The sequence below is a fragment of the Lolium rigidum genome, chromosome 4, assembly GCF_022539505.1.
Source record: "Lolium rigidum isolate FL_2022 chromosome 4, APGP_CSIRO_Lrig_0.1, whole genome shotgun sequence".
NCBI lineage: Eukaryota > Viridiplantae > Streptophyta > Magnoliopsida > Poales > Poaceae > Lolium > Lolium rigidum.
Window position 1 is genome coordinate 140,114,856 of NC_061511.1, and position 13,123 is coordinate 140,127,978.

The window sequence follows — 13,123 nt, forward strand, 5'->3', positions numbered from 1 at the left end:
AGACCATAGGTCGGTCAAGCCGCCGGACACCCGCAACACGAGATCGTTGGGCTCTTGCCCATCGACCACCGTCGCAAATTTCTTGGGGACGCGCAGCCTATCCTAGTCCATGCCCAAGTCGATGGTGACGCCGATCTCGAACCCAAAGAGATCGATGGAGAGAGACTTCGACAACGTTGGTGGTGACGTGGACGGCGGTGGTGGCGATGACGGTGGTGGTGAAGCGTTCTAGCCTAGGCGCCTTCTCCTTGATTCTTTGCCGACAGCATGGCTATCGCGATGCTTGTGGTGGTGGTGGTAGTGGTGGAGTATGGAGGAAGGTGGCAGCGTAGAATAAAATAGCTGTGACTGGCTAGTTAAAAAGGCCATCGCATTAGATGCCGACGCGGAAGCAGGTGGCTAGCGAAGGCAGGAGCGCAGACCTAAGGAGGCGATCTCTGGAATCAGCCTACCTCCATTGGAGAAGACCATTGGATCGCTGCCATGCAGGCCCTCAGCCAACGCGGGAGGATACTTGAGAACGTGTGCTTTCCGTGCTGACGCATCCGCTCTTGGTCCTTTTTTCGCGTGGACAGATTCAAACGAGATAGAATCGTTTATAGCATCTCTACTCGCCCCCATAAAGGGTCCCCAAAAGGGTTTTGGGGGAGATGGCGCCGAAAATTGCGCCTAGCCGTGTCACCAGAAATACTTTTCGCGCCAGCGCGTGGGCATTATTCATTCGGTGCCCCCCGGCCGAACCCAATCGGAGGGAGGCAAACAGGGGCACCGGCGGTAGGAAAAAATGTGAGCATGCCAGCCTTGTTAGCGTGACAACGCCAATATTCCCTCCAAATTAATTGTCCTTCCCTCCATTTCTCCTCCACAATACACAAATCCACTCCCGCGCTGCCGCCCACTCCCGCCACCCCCCGCCGAGCTTAGATACACCATGTCGTTGAGAAAGTACGTATCTCGCCGAACGGTGGTGGACGCATCACCGAAGAAGAAGGGGAAGGCGGAGAAGGAGCAGTTGGAGGGGGATGCCAACACGGAGTGGGCCTTCGAGCTGCAACGATGGAAGGTGGAGAATGCCAGTCGCCGGCAGAGGGGGCAGGAGGCGAGGGAGAGGAAGTCTCTGGCGGCAGAGGCGAAGCATGCAAATTTAATGCAGAGGGATGCCTCCATGGCCGGGATGGTGGCGCCGCCGTCCCAGTACATCCCCGTCGCATGGGGGAGTCAAGGAAGCGTCTTCTCTCCCTCACCGTCAAGCGCATCGCCGGCACGAGGGCCGCTGCTCCAAGAAATCCTAGGTAACAGCGCATCGTGCCTCCCTCGGTTCTTGCTGGGCTAGGATTTTGACCCCCTCAATGGTTTCGACCCGAGCATCCTCACTGCCGACAACCTCAACACCATCTTCGGTGGATCGTTCGAGCTCCACCGAGCTCACTTCAACGGCGGTGTCCGTCCTACTCAGCCTGGCTTCCAGCAGTATGCGGGTAGCAGCAGCCAGGGCGCGCATGGGATGTTCAACGGAATGGCAACCGACTCCATCATGGACTACATCACCAATGGAGATATGGCGCAACCCCCCTTCGTGCATCAAGAAGTCGATGCGTACGGCGAGGAGCCTTGGGAAAACAATGCTTACATCTATGACAATATTGCTGCCGGGAAGGAGGTGGAGGAGGAGGAAGTGTCTGCGGTCGTGGACGACCCGAAAAGGAAGAAGAAAGGGACAATGAATTATGTGGAGCCACAAAAGAAAGCCGGTGGTCGCGGACTCAAGTGAATCTCGAGGGAGGACGAGTGACATGGGTATACCTTATTGGGCCCACGGCATTGGTACCTCTAGTACTTTTTTGGGAAGAAGCCCATGAAGTATTAAAGCCTGGAAGCATTTGAAGCCCAGGAACCAGACACGCCGGATAAGGAAATATCCACTTAGAAACCGACATAAAGATAGGTTTTTGTAAATTGACCAAAACTAGACTCTGAGACCTAGCCTTCTATATAAAGGCAGGGAGGAGCCAACGGGAGATACACGAAACAATCGATGTAACCCTAGCTTTGTTCTAGCCATATGGAGACTTTGCCTTATACTCAAAACATCATCGGACCACCTTGTTTGTCTGATAGGCCGACGAAATCACGAACGCACCTTTCCCCCGAAACCCTAAGTCCATATTCATGGAAATTGCTGAGGTTAACCCTAGTCAACGAGTGCCTCACCGAAGCATGGAAAACGGTGAGCACGGTCCTTTCACCGGCACTAACTAGAACTCAGAGTGCTATTGGAAGAGGGTGAAGGCAGCGTTCGACGAGCGACGCCTTTTGGATCCATAGTTCAAGATCTTGCACCATGGTCGCAACGACTTAGCCATGTCACACCATTGGCACGTGATCCAACACGCCTGCAACAAATGGCACGACATTGTGGAGCAGGTTCGTCGTGTCCATGTTAGTGATGACCCACAAGTATAGGGGGTGTATCGTAGTATCTTCGATAAGTAAGAATGTCGATCCCAACGAGGAGCAGAAGGTGTTGACAAGCAGTTTCGATGAAGGATTCACTGTAAATGCTCACAGACAAGTATTCATGGGGTTTTGATGTAACAGATGAATAAAGTACGAGTAAGTAAAGTGCGAGAGTAATAATTGCAGTGAGTGGCCCAATCCTTTCTAGCACAAAGGACAAGCCGGTTTGTTTACTTATAATGACCAAACGTTCTTGAGGACACACGGGAATTTAGTCTAGTGCTTTCGCTACATACAGCTGATTAATCTTCATTGTTTTGATAAGTGTTGTGTGGGTGAACCTATGCTAATGTACCGCCCTTCCTAGGACTAATACATACTTGTGATTATACCCCTTGCAAGCATCCGCAACTACAAGAAAGTAATTAAGATAAATCTAACCACAGCCTTAAACTCGAGATCCCGCTATCCCTCCTCGCATCGATATACCAACGGGGGCTCAGGTTTCGTCACTCCGGCAACCCCGCAATTGGCAAACGAGTACAAGATGCATTCCCCTAGGCCCATAAATGGTGAAGTGTCGTGTAGTCGACGTTCACACGACACCACTAGAAGAATAACACCACAACTTAAATATCATAACATTGAATATTACTCAACCATAATTCACTACTAACATTTAGACTTCACCCATGTCCTCAAGAACTAAATGAACTACTCACGAGACATCATATGGAACATGATCAGAGGTGATATGATGATGAATAACAATCTGAACATAAACCTTGGTTCAATGGTTTCACTCAATAGCATCAATAACAAGTAGAAATCAACACCGGAGAGTTTCCCCTATCAAACAATCAAGATCCAACCCGAATTGTTACAGCGGTGACGAGGTGCAGCGGTGGAGATGGCGGTGATGATGATGGAGATGATGACGATGGTGATGGAGATGATGTCCAGCTCGATGACGGTGACGATGGCGTCGATTTCCCCTCCGGGAGGGAATTTCCCGGCGGATTCCTGCCCGCCGGAGAGCTCTTTCTCTCTCGGTGTTCTCCGCCCCGCGAGGCGGCCGTGACTCTTCGCGACTATCCTCTGGGGCTTAGATTTTCGGGACGAAGACGTACGCGAAGAAAAGGAGGCGAGAGAGGGCTGTGGGCCCCCTCCTCACAGGGTGGCGCGGCCAGGCCTTGGGCCGCGCCGGCCTATGAGGTGGGCCCACCTCGGTCCCCTCGGCTCCCCTTCCGGCTCCCTTCGTCATCCGGAAAAATAGGATTTTTCGTATAATTTCCGTCAACCGTTGATCTTCCGAAATATTGCATTCTCGACGGTGCTTTTTCTAGCGGTAATCCCGGCTCCGGTGCGCGATCCCCAAATAATCATGAAACATGCAAAATAGATGAAATAACATAAATATCATTTCCAAATATGAAATATATCAATGAATAACAAGCAAATTATGATATAAAATAGTGATGCAAATTGGACGTATCAACTCCCCCAAGCTTAGACTTCGCTTGTCCCCAAGCGAAACTGAACTCGGTAAACAAGACCACATGTTTATGGAGTGAAGAGTCGATAAATCAAATACGGACAAGAAGCATCATATTCATTCACACAAGACATTCTAGTGAAGAACTTCCTCATATAACTCAACTTGAAACAAGTATAAGGTAATCACAAATAAAGGTGCATAAGAAATCATAGTTGGTGATGGCAAACTTTGTTCTTGGTCGAAGAACAAGCTAACGGATTATACTTATCTATGGAGCAGCAGCTTTCATATTAAAGCTTATGGTAAACTTGCATACTCAATCATAGTAATCATTGATAAATCTTCAAAGCTATATTCATTCAGATAAAACTTGTACTAAACAAGGAAGAGTAAAAGACATGATGAAGTAAATCACAATATAATGGTTTGATCACAACAACTCAAATGCTTGCTTAAGATGGAGGGGAATAGGTTTACTGACTCAACATAAAGTAAAAGATAGGCCCTTCACAGAGGGAAACAGGGATTAAATCATGTGCTAGAGCTTTTCAAGTTTTGAAATCATATAGAGAGCAATAAAGTAAAGTTTTGAGGAGTGTTTGTTGTTGTCAACGACTGGTAGCGGGTACTCTAACCCCCTTGCCAGACAAACTCTCAAAGAGTGGCTCCCATAAAGTTTTCTTTTTGGTTGACACTCCTTCCAACCTTTGCTTTCACAAACCATGGCTAACCGAATCCTCGGGTGCCTGCCAACAATCTCATACCATGAAGGAGTGTCTTTTTATTTTAGTTTTATTTAGATGACACTCCTCCCCTCCTTTGCTTTCTCAAGCCATGGCTAACCGAATCCTCGGGTGCCGTCCAACAATCACATACCATGGAGGAGTGTCTATTTGTAAAATTACGAAAGTTAATTAATTTGGGGCTGGGAACCCCATTGCCAGCTCTTTTTGCAAAGTTATTGGATAAGTGGATGAAGCCACTAGTCCATTGGTGAAAGTTGCCCAACAAGATTGAAAGATAAGACACCACATACTTCCTCATGAGCTATAGAACATTGACACAAATAAGGAGTAATAAAGTTTTGAATTGTTTAAAGGTAGCACATGAAGTATTTACTTGGAGTGGCAGGAAATACCACATAATAGGTAGTTATAGTGGACACATATGGCATGGGTTTTGGTTTAAAGGTTTGGATGCACGAGAAGCATTCCCTCTCAGTACAGGTCTTTGGCTAGCAAGGTTGATTAGCAAGCATAAGAGTTGAGGTAAACAAACAAATATACATGTGATAGAAACAATCATGCATCTTACTTGTAAGCACAAACAATTTTAACTTCAGAATACTAAGCTACGAACTAACAAGAAAGATAATAACATATCTACATGTATTTTCTCTTCTCTACTTAAAACTCAAAGTGTTGTTGCTATTGACCAATGCTAAGTTTGCCAAAACCAAATAGATTTACTCAATGCTCCCAAAGTGATGCCAATACTAACAACAAGATCAATCACATAATAGAGATTGCAAACTAAAATAAGATATGCAATATGTAAATGATAAAACTTCTCATTAATATTCCATAACGATAACTCACACCAAGGGATACATAGATAACCAACTAAAGAGAGATACTTCCATACCGCAACACATCTTATATGATAACTTCCCTACTCATGATATGACACTACTTGATAATAAAAAGTAAAAGATAGTGATGATGTGATACCACGGCACTCCCCCAAGCTTGGAACAAACCGAGGGGATGCCAATACCGATGGTGAGTTACTCCTTTGGTGGTGATGGTGAATCCTTGCCATCATCAGACTTCCAAGGAAGAGGCTCTCCATCAACAAAAGACATCTTGGTCTCCGGAATCCTGAAACTAGCAGCATAACTTATGCGTTTAAACCTGTTTTCATACTCACAGTTTTGATTCTGAACATCATAGAGTTGAGCTTGGAGTTTGTTGGTGGTGTCGTGAAGCGAGAAGATATCGTCCCACAACTGTGCAGTCTCCTTCTTGTGTCCATCAATAAGTTCAGACACAATCTTGTGAAAGATGTCCACCTCACGCTCAGCCATCTTCTTGTAGTTGAAGACCTCTTGTTCTAGTTTCTCCATCCTGTCTTCCAAGCTTCCTTCTCCTTTAGGACCCTGGACATCTTTGATCTGCAACTGTCCATCTACGAGCAACAATTCCTTGGGGTGCATCTTCAGCTCGTTCATGTACGGGTTGACGACGTCCTCAAAGAAGCTGTCCTTCGGAGTTCCTGACGAAGACATGGTGGATCTAGATCCGAAGCAGATCCTGACAGAAACAGCTCGAAACAAAACACGTCGAGAAAATGATATACGGACCTCCAGGGGTCCGGAGGATTATATAGCAGTAATTTTTATGACAGAAGGAAAGTACCAGGTCGAACAAGATTCGGAGGGGGACAACGAGGCGGTGTCCTCATAGGGCGGCGCGGCCAGGCTGGGGCCCGCGCCGGCCTATGGGGGCACGCCCTCGTGCATCTCCTCCCCTCCGTTTCGATCTCGTAATTTTTCATATTTTCCAAAAACAGCAAAAACATTGTTCGGAAAGTAAATCGCGGACTTTTTATTACTAGTACTGTTACCTATTCAAAGTCGAACCCTGCAGAACCGTCAACTTGACTTTTGATGAAAGCTTCCGGAGTTACCACTTGGATAATATCAACATCTTCATTATAAGAATCTCCAGAGATATAATGCTTGAGTCTTTGTCCATTCACTACTTGTGTGGCATCACCTTGCAGAGAACTAATTTTAATTGCCCCTGATCGATATACCTCATCAATGACATATGGTCCTTCCCATTTTGAGAGCAACTTCCCTGCAAAGAATCTGAGACGAGACCGATACAATAGGACTTTATCCCCAACATTAAATTCTCTTTTGATAATTCTTCTATCATGCCATTTCTCAACTTTCTCCTTAAAGAGTTTAGCATTTTCATATGCTTCACTTCTCCATTCATCTAAAGAACTCAATTGTAGCAATCTCTTCTTACCGGCAAGTTTGAAATCTTTATTTAGTTCCCTTACGTACCCAATAAGCTTTGTGCTCTAATTCTAAAGGTAAATGACAAGCTTTTCCATAAACCATTTTATAAGGTGACATACCCATGGGATTTTTATAAGCAGTTCTATAAGCCCATAATGCGTCCTTCAATTTAATAGCCCAATTCTTTCTAGATTTATTAACAGTCTTTCCCAAAATAGATTTAATCTCTCTATTTGATAATTCTACTTGCCCGCTAGTTTGAGGATGATAAGCGGAAGCAATTCTATGATTAATACCATACTTAGCAAGAGTTTTTCTAAACCCTCCATGAATAAAATGAGAACCTCCATCAGTCATAATATATCTAGGTACTCCAAATCTAGGAAAAATAATATCTAAAAGCATTTTTAAAGAAGTCTCACCATCAGCACTTTTTGTGGGTATAGCTTCTACCCATTTAGTAACATAATCAACAGTGACGAGTATATGAGTGTTACCTTCGAAGAAGGGAAAGGACCCATGAAGTCAAATCCCCAACAATCGAATGGTTCAATAACAAGAGTATAATTCATAGGCATTTCATTGCGTCCGGAGATATTACCAACCCTTTGACATTCATCACAAGATAAAATAAACTTCCTTGCATCTTTGAAGAGAGTTGGCCAATAAAAACCTGATTGTAGAACCTTTTGTGCAGCTTCTATCTCCGGCGTGATGTCCTCCATAAGCACTACCATGACATTTACTCAATATCTCTTGTTGTTCATATTCAAGAACACATCTTCGCAGAATACCATCCACTCCTTCTTTATATAAGTGTGGGTCATCCCAAAAATAATGCCTCAAGTCATAAAATAATTTCCTCCTTTGCTGAGCTGAAAAGGTTGGAGGCAAGTACTTGGATACAATAAAGTTAGCATAATCAGCATACCAAGGACTATCTCGCGAATTCACCTTTATTACAGCCAATTGTTCATTTGGAAAACTATCATTAACAGGAACAGGATCATAAGTAATATTTTCCAATCTAGACAAATTATCAGCAACAGGATTATCAACACCTTTCCTATCTATAATATGTAAATCAAATTCTTGCAAAAGAAGTACCCATCTAATAAGCCTTGGCTTAGCATCTTTCTTTGTCATAAGGTATCTAATTGCAAGCATGATCAGTATGAATTGTAACTTTTGAATCAACAATATAGGATCTAAACTTGTCACAAGCAAAGACTACAGCTAACAATTCTTTTTCAGTTGTAGCATAATTTCTTTGAGCAGCATCAAGAGTCTGCTAGCATAATGAATAACATTTAATTTTTTATCTACTCCCTGTCCAAGAACAGCGCCTACAACAAAATCACTAGCATCACACATAATTTCAAAAGGTAAGTTCCAATCAGGAGGTTCAACTACAGGAGCAGTTGTTAAGGCTTTCTTTAGAGTTTCAAAAGCTTCCTTACAATCATCATCAAAAACAAAAGGTACATCTTTTTGAAGAAGATTAGTAAGAGGCTTTGAAATCTTGGAGAAGTCTTTAATAAATCTCCTATAAAACCCAAGCATGACCAAGAACACTACGAATACCTTTAACATCCCTCGGATAGGGCATCCTCTCAATTGCTTCAACTTTAGCTCTATCAACTTCAATACCTCTCTCGAAATTTTATGTCCCAATACAATTCCTTCATTAACCATAAAGTGGCATTTCTCCCAATTAAGAACAAGGTTAGTTTCTTCACATCTCCGCAAAACTTTATCGAGGTTTCGCAAGCAATTATCAAAAGAATTCCCATAGACAGTAAAAATCATCCATGAATACCTCTACAATACTCTCGCAAAAGCCATGAAAAATAGCAGACATGCATCTTTGAAAAGTAGCAGGAGCATTACATAAACCAAAAGGCATACGCCTATAAGCATAAGTTCCATAGCGACAAGTGAAAGTGGTTTTCTCTTGATCTTTAGTTTTAACAACAATTTGTGAAAACCCATAATAACCATCAAGAAAGCAAAAATGAGTATTTTTAGACAACCTTTCTAACATTTGATCAATAAATGGTAAAGGGTAATGATCTTTCTTAGTAACCTTATTAACTTTTCGATAATCAATGCACATTCTATACCCTACAACTACTCTTTGAGGGATGAGCTCATCATTATCATTAGGCACAACAATCATTCCTCCTTTCTTAGGAACACAATGCACAGGACTAACCCATCTACTATCGGCAATAGGATATATAATACCAGCTTCAAGAAGTTTTAATACCTCATTCCTTACCACATCCTTCATCTTCGGAATTAGACGACGTTGATGTTCAACAACGAGCTTTGCATCATCTTCCATATTGATAGCATGTTGGCAAATAGAGGGAGAAATCCCCTTCAAATCATCAAGAGTATAGCCAATAGCTCCTCGGTGTTTCTTCAATATTTCCAATAACCTTTCTTCCTCAATATCTTGAAAGCTTAGAACTAATAATAACAGGATATATTTTCTTATCATCAATATGAGCATACTTAAGATTATCAGGCAATGGTTTCAAATCAAAAACAGGATCTTCCTTTGGTGGTGGTGTTGTACCTAGATCTTCAACCGGCAAGTCATGTTTAAGAATAGGTTGACGAAGGAAAATTTCATCAAGCTCATTCCTTTCTTCCCTAAAGACTTCGCTCTCACTATTCTCCAAATGTTGCTGCAAAGGATTATTAGGAGCAAGAGCAATAGACGCACACTCGTTCAACTCTAAAATCATTATTAGGCAAATCAGCTTTATAAGGAGTTTTGGCAAATTTAGAGAAATTAAACTCATAAGATTCACCAAAAAATTTAGTAACAATCTTTTCCTTCTTGCTAATCTATAGCCTCCACAAGTATTTAGGAATGGTCTACCAAAAATAATAGGACAATACTTACTAGCAGCAGAACCAAGTACCAGAAAGTCGGCAGGATATTTAATCTTACCACATAGAACTTCCACATCTCGAACAATACCAATTGGAGAGATCGTTTCTCTATTAGCTAGCCGAATAACCACATCAATATCTTCAAGCTCACAAGAACCAATTTCATGCATGATCTCCGTATAAAGCTCATAAGGAATGGCGCTAATGCTTGCACCAATGTCACATAAACCATAATAATAATGATCACCAATTCTAACAGATAGCATAGGAACACTAGTTTTCCTAGACTTATTAGGATGCGAAACAATATTAGAGGCATCTTCACAGAAAATAATATGACCATCCTCCACATTTTCAGTCACAAGATCTTTAATAATTGCAACAGCAGGTTCAACCTTAATTTGTTCTTCAGATTCTATAGGTTTCTTTGCACTTTTATTAACCGCACTAGATATAACAGAGTACTCCTTCATTTTAGCAGGAAAAGGAGTTTTTTCAATATAAGCTTCAGGAATAACATGATCAACAGTTTCAATTACAACACATTTGTTTATAGATGAATCAATTTTATCTTTATACGGTTCATGATACTTATCAAAATTCTTCTTAGGCAATTCATAATGAGAGGCAAAAGCTTTATAAAGATTTGCAACGACTTGAGAATCAAGACCATAAGTAGCACTAATATTACGAAATTTATCAGTATCCATAAAAACTTCAATGCATTTATAATCAAAGTTTATACCTAACTCTCTATCTTTGTCGTTCTCCCATCCTTCAGTATTCTCCTGGATCCGATCAAGAAGGTCCCTTTTAAACTCTTCTTTGTTGCGTGTAAATGATCCAGAACAAGAAGTATCCAGCAAGGTCTTGTCTTGAAAAGAAAGTCTTGCATAGAAATTATCAATAATAACATTACCAGGAAGCTCATGAATGGGGCATTTGAGCATTAAAGACTTCAATCTCCCCCAAGCTTGGGCAATACTTTCTCCATCATGAGGCCAGAAATTATATATGCGGTTCCGATCTTTGTGAATTTCACTTGGAGGATAGAATTTGGAATAAAATAAAGGCACAATGTCCTCCCAATCAAGAGAATCACCATTCTTCAGCAATTTATACCAGTGCGCCGCTTTACCAGACAGCGATATAGAGAATAGTTTCTTTCTAACTTCATCCATAGCAATACCTGCACATTTGAATAACCCGCATAATTCATGTAAAAACAGTAAATGATCACCAGGATGGACAGCTCCATCCCCTTCATAGCGGTTATCCATAACACGTTCAATAAGTTTCATAGGTATTTTATATGGTATTACTTCCTCACCTGGCGCCTCATCCACTACCGTTGCACTAGTAGTAGATTTCCCAAATAGAAATTTAAGAGAAGATCTCTCCATAATGACTTATAGCAGCATGCAGAAATAAAATCAGCACAAACAGTAAAGGTTTTCCTTACCAATTCCACTTACCAATAGCGCTTCACTCCCCGGCAACGGTGCCGAAAAATAGTCTTGATGACCCACAAGTATAGGGGGTGTATCGTAGTATCTTCGATAAGTAAGAATGTCGATCCCAACGAGGAGCGAAGGTGTTGACAAGCAGTTTCGATGAAGGATTCACTGTAAATGCTCATAGACAAGTATTCAGGGGGTTTTGATGTAACAGATGAATAAAGTACGAGTAAGTAAAGTGCGAGAGTAATAATTGCAGCGAGTGGCCCAATCCTTTTTAGCACAAAGGACAAGCGAGTTTGTTTACTTATAATGACCAAACGTTCTTGAGGACACACGGGAATTTAGTCTAGTGCTTTCGCTACATACAGCTGATTAATCTTCATTGTTTTGATAAGTGTTGTGTGGGTGAACCTATGCTAATGTACCGCCCTTCCTAGGACTAATACATACTTGTGATTATACCCCTTGCAAGCATCCGCAACTACAAGAAAGTAATTAAGATAAATCTAACCACAACCTTAAACTCTGAGATCCTACTATCCCTCCTGCATCGATATAACAACGGGGGTCAGTGTTTCGTCACTCCGGCAACCCCGCAATTGGCAAACGAGTACAAGATGCATTCCCCTAGGCCCATAAATGGTGAAGTGTCGTGTAGTCGACGTTCACACGACACCACTAGAAGAATAACACCACAACTTAAATATCATAACATTGAATATTACTCAACCATAATTCACTACTAACATTTAGACTTCACCCATGTCCTCAAGAACTAAACGAACTACTCACGAGACATCATATGGAACATGATCAGAGGTGATATGATGATGAATAACAATCTGAACATAAACCTTGGTTCAATGGTTTCACTCAATAGCATCAATAACAAGTAGAAATCAACACCGGGAGAGTTTCCCCTATCAAACAATCAAGATCCAACCCGAATTGTTACAGCGGTGATGAGGTGCAGCGGTGGAGATGGCGGTGATGATGATGGAGATGATGACGATGGTGATGGATATGATGTCCAGCTCGATGACGGTGACGATGGCGTCGATTTCCCCCTCCGGGAGGGAATTTCCCCGGCGGATTCCTGCCCGCCGGAGAGCTCTTTTCTCCCTGGTGTTCTCCGCCCCGCAGAGGCGGCTGTGACTCTTCGCGACTATCCTCTGGGGCTTAGGTTTTCGGGACAAAGACGTACGCGAAGAAAAGGAGGTGAGAGAGGGCTATGGGCCCCCTCCTCACAGGGCGGCACGACCAGGCCTTGGGCCGGGCTGGCCTATGAGGTGGGCCCACCTCGGGTCCCCTCGGTTCACCCTTCTGGCTCCCTTCGTCATCTGGAAAAATAGGATTTTTCGTATAATTTCCGTCAACTGTTGATCTTCCGAAATATTGCATTCTGACGGTGCTTTTTCTAGCAGAATCCTGGCTCCGGTGCGCGATCCCCAAATAATCATGAAACATGCAAAATAGATGAAATAACATAAATATCATTTCCAAATATGAAATATATCAATGAATAACAGCAAATTATGATATAAAATAGTGATGCAAATTGGACGTATCAGTTAGCGGCACACACTTCGGTGACCAAGTATGAAAATTCGACTACATTGCGTGTTGTCCATCACGTTTGGGGGGGGGGGGGGTTGTATTACGCTTGATAAGAATTCCAAGGAATTGAGTGACGCGACGCCGGCCATCGAGAAGATGCACTCGTCCATCATGGTGTGCATGCCGCCAAATGGGCAGAGCAGGCTGTGCAGA